Source organism: Schistocerca nitens, chromosome 8 (assembly GCF_023898315.1).
Source record: "Schistocerca nitens isolate TAMUIC-IGC-003100 chromosome 8, iqSchNite1.1, whole genome shotgun sequence".
Classification (NCBI taxonomy): domain Eukaryota; kingdom Metazoa; phylum Arthropoda; class Insecta; order Orthoptera; family Acrididae; genus Schistocerca; species Schistocerca nitens.
Window position 1 is genome coordinate 493,661,153 of NC_064621.1, and position 15,115 is coordinate 493,676,267.

Sequence of the window (15,115 nt, forward strand, 5' to 3'; positions counted from 1 at the left end):
TACTGGCGAGATGAAGAGGGTAAATAAATTTAAATATTTGGGAGAAATTATCCAAGAAAATGGCTTAGAAAAATTCGCTATAAAAGGAAGAATACATAAAATGGAGAGATCTTATGGAATAGCTAGGAATGTCTACAACAAAAGGCGTCTGTCTAAAAATTTGAACATACAGCACTAAAACACAGTAGTAAAACCAGACCGTCTTTATGCAAGTGAAGGTTTGGTACTTAACTACAAATTACACAAACTTCAAGTCCTAGATAGAAAAGTCATTCGAAAAATATTTTGACCACCAAAAATACAGAGGTATGGAAATTGAGAAGCAATGATGAAGTTTATCGCAGCATAGAAAACATAAATGAAACACTACGAAACAGGCGACTGCTATTTCTTGGACACTTATACTGAATGAACAGCAACAGGTTAACCAAACAGATTTTTAAATATGTTTCGGACAAGAAGTCAACAATAGCATGGATTCAAGAATTCAGGAAAGATTAGGAAAGAAACAACATAAGTGAATAGATGCAACAGAAAGAGAGATTTTCAAGAGAAAAGTGTTAAAAATGGAAGGATTCCGAGGCAATATGGAGAAGAAGACAGGATCAAAATGGCCCGAGGAGAGAAAATGGGTGCATAGAGGAAAGATGAAAGAATACTGGAGGAAAAAAAAGAACGACAAAGAAGGAAGCATTGAAATTGGGACGTGGTTCTTAGATGACCCAAACGAAGAAACAAAGAAAAAGAAGAAAATCACTATAGTCAGTCACAGGTATACTGTTGAATGGTAGTGAAACGTGAAGGAAGCGAAAGCAGGTCAGAATAACAATTTGTAATGTGGAGCTACTGACGTGCTAAAATTACAATGCGCACATACAATTGAAAAGAACTAATATTGCAAAGAATACTCCAGAACATTAGCGTACAGAAAAATTACTGCAATGGATGGAATAGTGTTGTGGAACCAGTTCCAAAAAAATGGTTCAAATGGCTCTGAGCACTATGGGACTTAACTTCTGAGGTCATTAGTACCCTAGAACTTAGAACTACTTAAGCCTAACTAACCTAAGGACATCACACACATCCATGCCCGAGGCAGGATTCGAACCTACGACCGTAGCGGTCGCGTGGTTCTAGACTGTAGCGCCTAGAACCGCTCGGCCACTCCGGCCGGCGAACCAGTTCCCCTTTTCGAAATTTTGTATATGACTAACGACTAACGGGACTGTCTTTTCATGTCAAATTTCGAGAACGTTCGTACATTAAATCGCAATACCTGTAATTACGTGACTAAAGGATGCAATGAGGATACACTTTAAGTTTCCGAAACTTTTACTAATTTTAAATGGCACTCACAACAGATCTTAAAGGAACAAAACTATTTTCCTAATAAAAACTCTGAAAGTATGTTATTAAGTCTCTTGTCTATGTTTTTGTCTTTTACTTTCTTAACGCTGCTTTTCCTGGTGGCTCTACTTGTCTAATAGTAGCTTGATTTATTAGTTCTATCATGCTGACTATTAACAGTACATTTGTGACAGCTTAATACTAAGTTATTACTGGGGCATCAGTCATGCAAACAGCCGACATTTATCCTGCTGCTAACAAACATCTACACATACTACACCTGAGTAACGTAAATATTTACTAGTTGTCGCTCTGAGATGTAATTAAATCACAATGAATTTTATATCGTGAACAGTTTGGGATTTAAGGGTTTTCAGCTTTATACTACAGCATGATTATTTGTAGTCATCAGATCCAATAATTTAAGCGTAGATATTTTTACATTATGAACACCCTCGCTCGCCCCTCGCACCCTAATACAAACTCCTGTCTAATTGAGAAGTTATTATGTAACGTACTCAAGAACGTTTTAGTTATCCCTCCTGGTAGCTGTGCAGGCAGTGCGGCGGACTGCCAAGTGAAAGAGTCCGGGTCCGATTTCCTGCCATAGCGGATAGTTTATCCTCTCGGAGACAGGGTATTGCGTTGTTCTTACGTTAGTATCGCCTAATTGACAAAATGGCACTGAGCACTATGGAACTTAACAGTTGTGGTCATCAGTCCGCTGCCTAATTGACATTTCACTATTGAGATGACTGACTGGGCATGTCCCGAGGGCCAATAAACAGAAAAGGAAAAAGTACTTTCAGTTCAACATAGAAATTAGTTTACTTTGTAACTTACATTCCTAGTATTTTACTACAATAATTTTTCTTTCTTTTCAAACAGGTTGTCTACGATGGATTGATAAAAGGTCGAAAAGGGTAAAGATGCTTTTTATGTGAGCTGAACGTGAAATATAAGCTGGAAAAGTAGAACGTAAAAAAGAGGGAAACGTGTGGAAGAGAAGTATGTGACATAGAAGCAGATTAGTGATTAACGTCCCGTCAACAACGAGGTCATTACAGGTGGAGCACAAGCTCGGATTACGCAAGGATGGGGAAGGAAATCGGCCGGAAGCAAATTAGGGAAATCACGGGGAACCTAAATCAGAATGGCGGCAAGAAGGTTTGAAACATCGTCCTCCCGAAAACGAGTACTTTGTGCTAACCAATGCGCCAACTACCTCATTCTCTGACGTAGGAACACGGGAGTACGGGAGCTGATTCCTCGCACCACCCGAAAACAGAACATACATGAATCAAATTTGATACGCCAATAGCCGTCTTTGTGTTGTTGTCAGGGCAACGCATCAGCGAACTGCAGGAACTAATCACGTTTGCCGACGCGCGTCTCGGCGCCAAGCACAGCGATTCCAGCAGCCGAAACACCGATGCTCTAATAGACAGTTTCGTTTGTAATTTTCAGCGGCCGCTCGGACATATAGCCGGACACGCCCGACTGAACACCGCCCCATTCCAGTAACGTGTGCGTACCGTACCACCGCGGCCTTCATACGTGCACACGAACCACCGCACTGCCTCTGAGAACATATCGATTGCGTGTGAGCGTGGGTCAACACCACGCGAGCGTTGCCGGAGAATGAATATGCAACGGCCAAGTTATTGCAGCCGCTTTGACCGTGCATACGCATTACTTCAATATTTACGAGTCGGCTAACAGGAACAGAACTTGCACAAAGTTGTGAATTATGTTTCATTACAGTTTCATAAATGACTCACCAACCGCGCTTCTGTTTGCACTTCCCGTGTCGCTTTTGGCTTCCCCCCTAGCGGATGTGTCAACTCCGCGTGTAAACAAACCTGTTTAACCTATCTCTGCTCGTATTTGTCCCGCTCATTTGTTACTGGCGCCACTAGGTGTGCTGAAGAAGGATCCTGCTTGAGGCACCGATCCACATCTTGTCACTCTTCAACATTACGTAATAATACGCATTTACGTACACTAACCACTTTAAATGGGCCACTAAAACAACTGGCTCTGAGCACTGTGGGACTTAACTTCTGAGGTCATCAGTCCCCTAGAACTTAGAACTACTTAAACCTAACTAACCTAAGGACATCACACACACCCATGCCCGAGGCAGGATTCGAACCTGCGATCGTAGCGGTCGCGCGGTTCCAGACTGTAGCGCCTAGAACCGCTCGGCCACACTGGCCGGCTTAAATGGGCAAATCATGTCTGTAGCGATATCCTGTTATCAAATATCTCATGTATTTACACCTGTTCTATTTTATTATATTCTTCAATTAGAGGAATAGGAGTCTCAAATTAGATAGCACCTTTTAGCACTTGAGACGATATTGCGAATAATGATGAATACGGTAGCAATGGATGTCAAAGCGACACTTGTCATAATCACGCATTCGGCCTAAATTTTATCGTAAATATTTGTTATGGCACCATTTCAGCAGCTACATACTTGCAGAGTCAGCAGGCCCAAGGTAATGGCATACTGCCCAAATTGCAATGGTTAATGAATAAAAGTGGACGACTAAGATACCCTCCAAAGTCCTGTCAAATATTAATTTTGGGTACTACTCCAAAAGATTTCTTAATTTACAGTTTTGACTGACGAGGTAACCAGCTCACAGTCAAATGGCTTGAAGGCCCCGTCACTCTTCATTTATTAACAACGTTTCACAGTTGTTCAAGTGTACTGAGACATACGAGCTTAGAATCATTTATGCATAACGCACTGGCGTCGCCAACGAACGCCTGTGAGGTGGAGTTAGCGATCAAAATTCCGATTTCATTACATGAGTGGCGAGCGGATTGCAACTGATAACGTCAAGTTCCTGACCACTGTACATTATCCCATGGTCTTGGGATGAAAATCAAACCATTTCGAAATGTTTTAATGAGTGAGTGTATGCAACACTACTGATAATCATTCGTATATTAGACTGGACCGTTAATTTGGGTGCTGTTTAGGGAAGGTCTTGTGCCGGCATAAGGTTTCACCAACTTGTTTCAGTGTCATCATCATCAGCAACAACACCAACACGACACAACATTCTACACAGTCTTATCACAATTATCTTTATCATACATTTACTCTGAGACAATCTGTCAAAACTGTGCCAAGTAGGTAGGCGAGTGCTGAATCTAATCGTGTTTGATCTGCGTGGATTTTTGTGACACTGTAATGCTGCAATACAATAAAGGGGGAGGTTTTCTTTTTCAGCCCTACACTCCCCTTCCTGCCCACGTCTGTCACTCATTTCCTACTCCACCGGCGGTTGTAATGTTCTATATACTAATAACTAGGAGCTCCGATATTCAGAATGTGCAATAATTTATAATCGGACCCCATGTTTCTTCCATGAGACGTTTGTGTACAATAATCTCGGCCTAAATTGCACGAAAATCCACATATTTCGCGACGTTTGTCTTGTAGTACTTGCTATCAGATTTCAGTGAATTTATCTAAAACATGCTTTACCGTAGAAATAAATTCTATTTTTAACTACATCATTTGAAAAATATTTTGAAACGTAAATTCGCCTGATAAGACGAAAGCTTTCATTTAGTGTAATGTTATTTTCTGACTAGAAATTTATGAATCAATCGGCCTGCAGTTTCAAATCTTGAAATCAATCACTGAAATGCCGTTAACAGTGCAAAGATATAGCTATAATATTCGTGATAATGTGTGGTAAGAGAAGGCAATTTGTCTCAGTACCATTATCTTGAGGAAACATGGCATTTCTTCCATTCGACTATCGGCCACTGCATGGTATGGTACACGGCTCCTAAATTCCCCAGTGAAATATGTTTGGTTGTTGCCCTTGTGTTATTAAGTATATCCCTCCGACAAGGGAAATCGAAAGCGCCCTCTAATGATTTAGGTGTGCTGAGAAACTACTTGCTCTTTAACGAAAATGGCTCTGAGCACAATGGCACTTAACATCTGAGGTCATCAGACCCCTAGACCTTACAACTACTTAAACTTAACTGACCTAAAGACATCACACACATCCATGCCCGAGGCACGATTCGAACCTGCGACCCTAGCGGTCGCGAGGTTCCAGACTGAAGCGTCTAGAACCGGATGCTCTGTAACGTCCAAGTTGGTTCCTCAGTACAGGTTTGACGAGAGAGAAATCGTACATCGAGGAAAATGATGACTCAGAGTGATACATTATTGCGCGCTTTTGGTAATGATAGTAGCTGTGTCAAAATGTACAAAGACGCTACTCTTCACAGTTTTTATTTTGAACAAATAATTTCTCCTATAAATGATGGGAATATTTAGCCGGTACCTGAAAGAGGAAGGCAGGAAGATTAAGGTTTAACATTCCGTTGAGAGTGTGGTCACAAGAGACGGAAACGCAGAGCTATGAAAGCGTGTTGACCGACTGACTTGTTCGCCTTAGCTCAAGTGAAGCTTCCCTTATCATTTGTATTTCAGCAGAAACTTTACAGTCTTCGTAATAACGGTTAAACCAATATTCCACTTACGTAACGACCATTTACAAGACGGCGGTGCGGAGTTTTACAGGAAATACGTAACAATATCTTTGTAACATAGTTTATTGTAACTGCGAAGGCTAATGTTCGGAATGTTCGCTTATATAAAACGCGACAGAAGTTCTTTAAATTCTCCCTATTTAGTTACGTACCGCCTGGTATGAATGTGAGACGGAATGTTTATGGATCGAGGCCCGGTATGACATACCGTTTTAACCAGTTTCATTATAGAACAAAATATATTTATAAGGTCAGTAAAATAGCTTCGAAATACAAATTACATGTACTTCACATTACACTTTCTGGGACGTGTTACTGTTTGTTGACCTTGCAACAGAATAATTATTTTTCTTAGAAGTTTAAAGTGAACCATATTCATTGGTAAAACTACCGGAAGCTTAGGTAGTAAAATTTACAAGCCGTGGATGTTTCTTTAGAAACATTCTTTTGATTGAGTGCAAATATGTGTGTGTGAATAATGGAGAAATGATGATGAAAAAGTCCCATACTCCGTAACAGAGAGTAGGGGACGATGCGGGAGACCTTCCCAGCCGTACTAGGCAAGGACCTAGTGGAGGTGGTTTGCCATTGCCTTCCTCCGACCGTAATGGAGATGAATGATAATGATGAAGACGACACAACAACACCCAGCCATCTCGAGGCAGGTGAAAATCCCTAACCCCGCCAGGAATCGAATCCAGAACCCCGTGATCGGTGACGTTACCGCAAGACCACGAGCTCCTACAGAATTAACGAGTGGTAACTTTATAATGACACAAACTTGAAACACACGATATTTGCAGTGCTGAAGTATGCACGATTTCGATTATTACGTAGCAAACCTACTGTGCGTCTATTTGGTATCCATTAGATTTCTCATAGTATAATAGGAGAAGATTATGGAGACATTTATAGAGGAGAGAAAGGAAAGAGACAGAATGTTAGAGTCCTCCTGGGAAGTCTGACAGAACCGCTCGTATTCGGTACATAAATAAATGATCTGACGGACTGTATGTGCAGCGATCTGCAGCTGATTTTTGTTGATGCTATCGTGTACGGTAATGTGTCCTCGTTGAGTTACTAGAGGAGGACACAAAATATGTAGTTGGTGTGATGAATGGTAGCTTGCTCTAAATGTAGAAAAAAGTGTAAATTAATACAGATGAGTAGGAGAATCAAACCCGTAATGTTCGGATGCAGCATTAGTCGCGTGCTGCTTGATATTGTCACGCTGATAATATATTTAGGCTTAATACTTCAAAGAGATCTTAAGCGGGACGAGCATGTAAGGACGGTAGTAAGGAAGGCGAATTGCAGACTTACTTTTGTAGGAAAATATTTAGGAGAGTGTGGTTCATCTTTAAAGGGGATCACGTATAGGACTAGTACGACCCATTCGTGAGACCTGCTCAAGTGTTTGGGCTCCCAAACAGGGCGGATTAAAGGAAGACATCGAAGAAATTCAGAAGCGGGCTCCTTGGTTCGATGAGCACGAGAATATTACGGAAATTGTTTGTGAACTCAAATGAGAAACCCTGCAGGGAGGACGACGTTCTTTTCGCGGAACGCTACTGAGGCAATTTAGTGAACCGCCATTTGAAGACGACTGCAAAACGAATCTACTGCCACCAAGACATGCTTCGTTTAAGTACCACGAACATAACGTTAGAGTAACGAGGGCTCCTCTGTTGTCATATAGACTATCTTTGCCTGTCGCTCTGCTTGCAAGTAGAACAGGAAAGGAAATGACAGTAGAAGGTACCCTCCACCAGGGTCTCTCGTCGTTGGAGTTTACCTGGATATTACAGATAGTAGTAAGCGGCCAGGGAAACCAATGGTATTTCGATTTCTGACCACACAGAATAATTGAATATGTAATTGGTTTTCAATTTTAATGCTGACGATCGCTAGTTGGATGGAGAACGTCTTAAACAATTTCATTGTATATAATTTTTAGGTCCAATGCATTTAAAATCACTTTCATCAGAAAATGCGACCTATCATGAAATAAGCCACTGGCCTCACTGATAGCTTATTCAGCACAAGTCAGTAATTAATGTACGCGTACTTGCTTCCATGTGCATAATCGCGAACAGGCGTGAAAGCAGAGCAAAGTAATGCCTTTTAGATATACATAATGGCACAGTCACATTTCTAAGTTCTTTGAGTGTGGTATTTAATAATGGTCGGTTTGTGCAGCGTTCAACAGGGAGAAACATATAACGTGGTATGTTTTTGTAGGTTTACTGATTTTGCGACTACACGAATATATTCAACGTTCTCTTCGATGAATTGTTGGGTTAATTCTACTACGACACGAATCCAGACATTTATTTTTAATTTTTAAACGATTTGATGAGGAACTGCCGTAGCTGTGGTAGGTGATTGTTGCAAAATACGTTATAGTAGAATTACTTGGGGGAACAAAGTAGCTGACCTGCAAGAATCCCTGCTACGACTGACATTGCTGTTCATGGAGCACGTGTTGAAACAACGATAACAGACACCTGCAACCACTCCGAGTTACGCTTCAACAGATTGCAAGCCATCTCCGGCTATATTTGATATGAATATTTAGGAGCTGTGAACCAGACGCCATCTCCTGTTACGAGAATAGAAAGGAAAAAAATGTTACGTCGCAAACAGTTGTGAAATTGCATTGCTTCTCTACAGTCGTTTCGTAAATCAAACTTCGAAGCGTTTTGGAATCCTGCATTCAAGAACAGGGAGGTGCTGTTGCGTGGTCATGCAACCATGGCGCGAAGCGGCTCGGAGGGTGTGGTTCCCCTTGTTAACACAGTTGTGACGCAGCTTTCTGGATGTGGCCGCCACACCTGCAACGTCGCTTTTCTTGCTGAAGTTCACGGATAGTTTGTACTCGTTGTTCGATCATTCACTATTATTGTATCACAAATCCCGACAGTGTACTCAGGTCAATGAATTAAGACAAGTCGTGTATCACAGGTACGTACACAGAGTCATTTACAACGTACACTAAGCGAGATGCTTTCTTAGTCTCAGATAAAGGGTAAAACTTACATAACTACATTAAAACCGTAACGATTATAGCTAAAAAAACTCTCCAATACCTGTCTACTCGTCCTTATACCTGTACATCACAACTTTCTTATTTCCTTTGTCACTCACTGAGCAGTCAATACTGCCTATTTTGATATAACACCGGTACAAGCTGCTAATAATTTTTAAATATACAATTAGCTGTTGAGATTGTGTATGTTATGTACAGAACAACAAAACTGCCACCGTTTATTTTTGGACGTAACGTGGAAACTTCTAATAAGCTGTGGAAGATATCGAAACAGTCAGCTAAGAGAGCAGTAGTTTGGCCTATAATTTACCATTCCCAAGTTCTTTAAAAACGTAAATATTATTTTATGTAATGGTGTTAGACAGTTCGTGAAGAGACGGCTGTATAGATGTTTCACGTTTCATCGTTGTCTATGAAATATCACTCAAAAGTCGGCGGTGGTAAGCAAAATCCAACGGCGAAGCCTGCCGTCGAAAACACAGTACAAGAGCATTACGCAATGCTTACGTGACAGTGGAGTTATATCTGAGCTGCGTCCGCAGATCCCGTCTTCTCATTCACCACGGCTCTCACCCTGTTAAGCGAATAGTTTCATTACACCGCTTGTCGTACATAATACCATTGAAGTAGAAAATTGTGTCATTTTCATTTTATTCTAGAGAACTTCCGCCCTTATCTTCAGGAGGATTCCATTGGATGTTCTTTCCTTGTAAGCGCTGAGGAAGAGGAAAATGCAAGTGGCTGGCACAGGTAAATGTTTTTGGGAAACAAGGCATTTCATTTAAGGAGAAGGTGATTGACATTTTGTAATAATTGTCTATTTATTGGCGCAATCACTTTTTTATGCAACTATCGCATCCGGTTTCAGTCACACTGCCGAACTTCAGAGGCAACAAAAAATAATAATATATTATTATTTCTGTGGCATCTGAAGGTACTACTTCTTATAGCATTTGAAGATGGTCACTGTAGCTGTAACCGGGTATGATTGTTTCTAAAAGTAATGGTTGTTTCAGCAAATAAAACAAAGATATCAGATAAATGTTTCAAATCGTATTTTACTCTCTAATCAGTTTCAGTTTCCAAGTCACATTCCAAGACGACGACATATTTCTATACCGATATTCCATTCTTCTCAAAAACCTTCCATTGCCACTGTGTGAGGCGATTTAGTGCTTAAGACACTGAAATTGTTTTCGTGACAAATGGGGCCGAATCCCAATCTAATCATCCTGATTAAATTCTCGTGTACAATATGGATTCCCTATACGACCTCTTTGCTATGGTACGATTGTCCCTTCAACAAGTCCTTTGGCGCTAGTCAAATCTTCTACCAAGCCGTCATTAATGATTTGATTGTAGAAGGATCATTAAATTCGTAATGTCGTTTCTTTCAAAAAGCGTATTCAAAGGAAAGAACATATTGCCATAAAACCACACCTTACTGTGTCACTGTCTCTGTGGATCATGTAGGTCTTTGATATTAAAACTGGTCTTGAAGAAATTTCAGTACAAAAGCTGCTGTATTTTTACTGCCTGTCTAGTTTGAGGCTTTGTCCATTTTCACAAGCCACCTATTACAGACAGCAGAATTCGTTATGAGTGGATGTGAATAAGTTGGATAATAAATGGATGAGTGACGAAATAGCTTGTGTAGTGACTAGTGACATACTTGTGTTTAGAACGTGGTTAGTGTGGAGAGTTCTATTTTCATCACTCTAAAATATTTCTTATATCTGCGATAAAAGATGTCATAGCTGTAGTTACACTAAATAGTATTATCTTAATGTATGTGAGTAATATATATTTTGCTTAATTGTGGTACCTTCATTGTCCAGCATGATGTGATCCACACGAGAACACTGCTGTATACACATCGGAGAATATTTTTCTTGTTTGATTACACTGCGTCACACTGGGTTATTTATTGTAGGTGTTGTCCTATTTTTAACGATATTATCATATGAGAATTCTATTGAAATACGAATGATGTAGCATGTTTCCTCTTAAACAGCGCTGAAAAGGAAATGAAAATTTATTGAACAACTGTGACGTAATGGAACACTGTATCCCACTCTGAGCATAGTCAGTGATATCAACACAATGGCGAAGTAAAGTGAATACATCAGAGATTATAGAAAACCTGATAATGTTATTCTGTTCATCAACATCTGTCAAAATTACGCCGGCCAGGGTGGCCGAGCGGCTCTAGGCGCTACAGTCTGGAACCGCGCGACCGCTACGGTAGCAGATTCGAATCCTGCCTCGGGCATGGATGTGTGTGATGTCCTTAGGTTTGTTACGTTTAACTAGTTCTAAGGGAGTGATGACCTCAGAAGTTAAGTCCCATAGTGCTCCGAGCCATTTTTTTGTCAGAATTACGATAACACTATGATATATTAGGCAACGTGACGCACAATGTGATTCAGTAAGAAAAAATTTCTCCTTCGTGTGAACAATAGTGTTGTCACGTGGATCAGTTCATGCTGGAGAATGGAGGTACCACAATTAACCAAAAATATGTGTTATACACCTATGCTAAAATAATACTGTAAACCGTAACTACAACTGTGACATCTTTTAACGCATATGTAAGATGCATTCATGTCTGGTGATATGAACAGAGCTGTCCACGCCATTCATATCCTAAACACAAATGTCTAATCAGTTACCATATTAACCATTTTATCACTGATGCTTTTATTATACACTTTCTGCACATCCGCTCACAAACAGTTTTGTTCTCTGTAGTAGGTGGCTTGTGAAAATGGACGAAGGCCCAAATTAATCAGCCAATAAGTAGGTAGAATCTTTGGTATTAAAATGTTTTGTCTTCAGTATTTGAGGGCTGCAAGATGTAACGTACTGAAAACGTTTTTGAGAATTGGTCTCATAGAAGGCCCACACTTCGAGGAGATATCTTGAACAGTGGTGTCACACGGCGCTCCCTGTACGTGTGGTGGTTTCGCGGCACACCTACGATAGACATTAGTCGAGGAAAATTGCCGATTCCGTGTACGATTCGGACGCAACTGACAAGCAGCGCTTTGACCTCGGGTACAAAAAAACTAGCGCTGTACGTACGTCACGCCGCCAGTTGAGGTTAGTACGGCGGCGCCTTGACCGCAGGGTCGGAGACTCGCCCACCGCCGCGGCGTCCCTCCTCGGCCTTCAGCGGGCGCAAGGTGTCCGCCGCCCCGCCTGCAGAACACACGCGCCGGGAGGAGCCTCGACGGACGGTCAACCAGAGCGCGAGAGCGTCGGCCGCGGCGGCGCACAAAGTATCGCAGCGTCCGCTGGCGTCGCGTCGCGTCGCCTCGCGTCGTCGCGCAGACGGCGGCCGCGCGCGCTACTGGCGACGCCGGCCGACGCCGGGTCAGGGCGGGGCGGGCGCCGCGGCGCGGCTGCACTGCGCGTGCGCGCTGCCGGCTGCGGCGGACCTCCGGACACCTGGTCGGCCGGTGGCCGGCGCGCAGCGCCTCGAGAGTGAGTGCCTTGCCTTTCAGGCTGGCCTTCGGGGAACTCCGGACTCCCGAGTCCTACAGCACGGTCGCAGTATGTGGGCTCCAAACAGTGAGCGCTTCATAAGACTACTGGATGACTGCGCCAGGCATACGAATTATGAAAAGGGATGCACGTAGTGTAGTGATCAAAAAAAATTTTCGTGATATCACATTGCTAGCAAATTACCAATGACATCGCTCCACGTTGGGCGCCAAAATGTAGTGAATTGGGAAGAGAAGCCGCGCGGGATTAGCAAAGCGGTCTATGGCGCTGCAGTCATGGACTGTGCGGCCGGTCTCGGCGGAGGTTCGAGTCCTCCCTCGGGCATGGGAGTGTGTGTTTGTCCTTAGGATAATTTAGGTTAAGTAGTGTGTAAGCTTAGGGACTGATCACCTTAGCAGTTAAGTCCCATAAGAAGATTTTACACACATTTGACATTTTTTTGGGAAGATAGACGTTCATATGGGGAAGGTAATACCTCAAGAAAAGCAAATTTGACAGGAGAGGCAACAAACAGTTTTGGCACTACGAAATACTAAGCTGTATTTACTAACTGGTTACAGAAATACTACTGGCCATTAAAATTGCTGCACCACGAACATGACGTGCGACAGACGAGAAATTTAACCGACAGGAGGAAGATGCTGTGATACGCAAATGATTAGCATTTCGGAGCATTCACACAAGGTGGCGCCGGTGGCGACACCTACAACGTGGTGACATGAAGAAGGTTTCCTACCGATTTCTCATACACAAACAGCAGTTGCCCGGCGTTGCCTGGTGAAACGTTGTTGTGATACCTCGCGTAAGGAGGAGAAATGCGTACCATCACGTTTCCGGCTTTGATAAAGGTCAGATTGTAGCCTATCGCAATTGCAGTTTATCGTATCGGGACATTGCTGCTCGCGTTGGTCGTGGTCCAATGACTGTTAGCTGAATACGGAATCGGTGGGTTTGGGAGGTTAATACGGAACCCCGTGCTGGATCCTAACGGCCTCGTATCGTTAGCAGTCGAGATGACAGGCGTCTTATCCGCATGGCTGTAATGGATCGTGCAGCCACGTCTCGATCCCTGAGTCAACAGATAGGGACGTTTGCAAGACAACAACCATCTGCACGAACAGTTCGACGACTTTTACAGCAGCACGGACTGTCAGTTCGGTGACCATAGCTGCGGTTAAACGTGACGCTGCCTCGCAGATAGGAGCGCCTGCGATGGTGTACTCAACGACGAACCTGGCTGCACGAATATCTTCAGATGAATCCAGGTTCTGTTTACAGCATCATGGTGGTCGCATCCGTGTTTGGCGACATCGCGGTGATCGCACATTGGAAGCGTGTATTCGTCATCGCCATACTGGCGTATCACCCGGCGTGATGGTATGGGGTGCCATTGGTAACACGTCTCGGTCACCTCTTGTTCGCATTCACGGCTCTTTGAACAGTGGACTTTACATTTCAGATGTTGTACGACCCGTGGCAATACCCTTCATTCGATCCCTCCGAAACCCTACATTCTAGCAGGATAATGCACGACCGCATGTTTCAGGTCCTGTACGGGCCTTTCTGGATACGGAAAATGTTCGACTGCTGGCCTGGCCAGCACATTCTTCAGGTCTCTCGCCAAATGAAAACGTCTGGTCAACGGTGGCCGAGCAACTGGCTCGTCAATATATCCCAGTCACTATTCTTGATTGGTTTCGTGTTGGAAGCTGCATGGGTAGCTGTACCTGTACACGGTATTCAAGCTCCGAATGCCCAGGCGTATCAAGGCCGATATTACGGCCAGCGGTGGTTGTTCTGGGTACTGATTTCTCAGGATCTATGCACCCAAATAGCTGAAAATGTATTCACATGTCAGTTCTAGTCTAATATATTTGCCCAATGAATACCCGTTTATCATCTGAAATTCATCTTGGTGTAGCAATATTAGTGGACAGTAGTGTATATTTATAGTTAGATGTTGCATTTTTATAAGGAATATACTTATTTCTCATAAGGATTGTAGTAAAACTCATTGTATTTGATGTTCATCTAGTCCAAAATCACCATAAGATTTTATCTTTTAGCATCACTAATGACGGGCCTTCGTGCAACCGGCGGTAGATTGTAGGAAACGGACTGTAGAGATGTTCTCGAGAGATTTACCCTTTTTCTAAATGTTATAATCTATCCACTGCTCCACTAATTTGAACGAATCCCCTAAAACATTTAATCCAAGAAGCAGAACTTATCTTCACTGGTGCTGTACGCAATGTTTTTCCGAGGCGAAATCACAGAAATGTTCCCTCGCCATCTTCACAACATTGAATGATTTTATATCTTTTGCTTCTCTAATCACATCACGTATTTGGTCAGCAGACATAGGTTGTCAAAGCTCGTTTCCCTTCTCTATTATGCCGACATCTCGGTCACAAGGCATTTGCCAATGCCCCGGCACTTTCACACTTATATTGTCAACCATATGTCTACCACTGCATAGACTGAAGCCATTAAAACCAATTTTTTTTTTTTTCATTTCGGCCGGCGCATTTGTCCTACCGATAGTCAGAGTTTTCTCTTACGTTGACATATGTGAGCACGTTTAAAAGACGAGAATCGACCTCATTTTCTCCACGACAAGCAAGGCTCTCATGTCACAAGCACTTGAAACCCGTGCTAGTGTCTCCAGCGTGAATGCGA

The 15,115-nt window shown here is 42.6% G+C and overlaps 1 long non-coding RNA gene across 1 annotated transcript in view; it reads right to left on the bottom strand.

Moving 5' to 3' along the window:
* The window catches only part of LOC126199319 (uncharacterized), a 299,034-nt gene extending 286,799 nt beyond the window's left edge, over positions 1-12,235 (bottom strand). The window contains exon 1 of the long non-coding RNA XR_007540152.1: positions 12,014-12,235. This is a non-coding gene — a long non-coding RNA (uncharacterized LOC126199319). The remainder of the gene's footprint in view (positions 1-12,013) is intronic.
* Between the last annotated feature and the right edge of the window lie 2,880 nt (positions 12,236-15,115).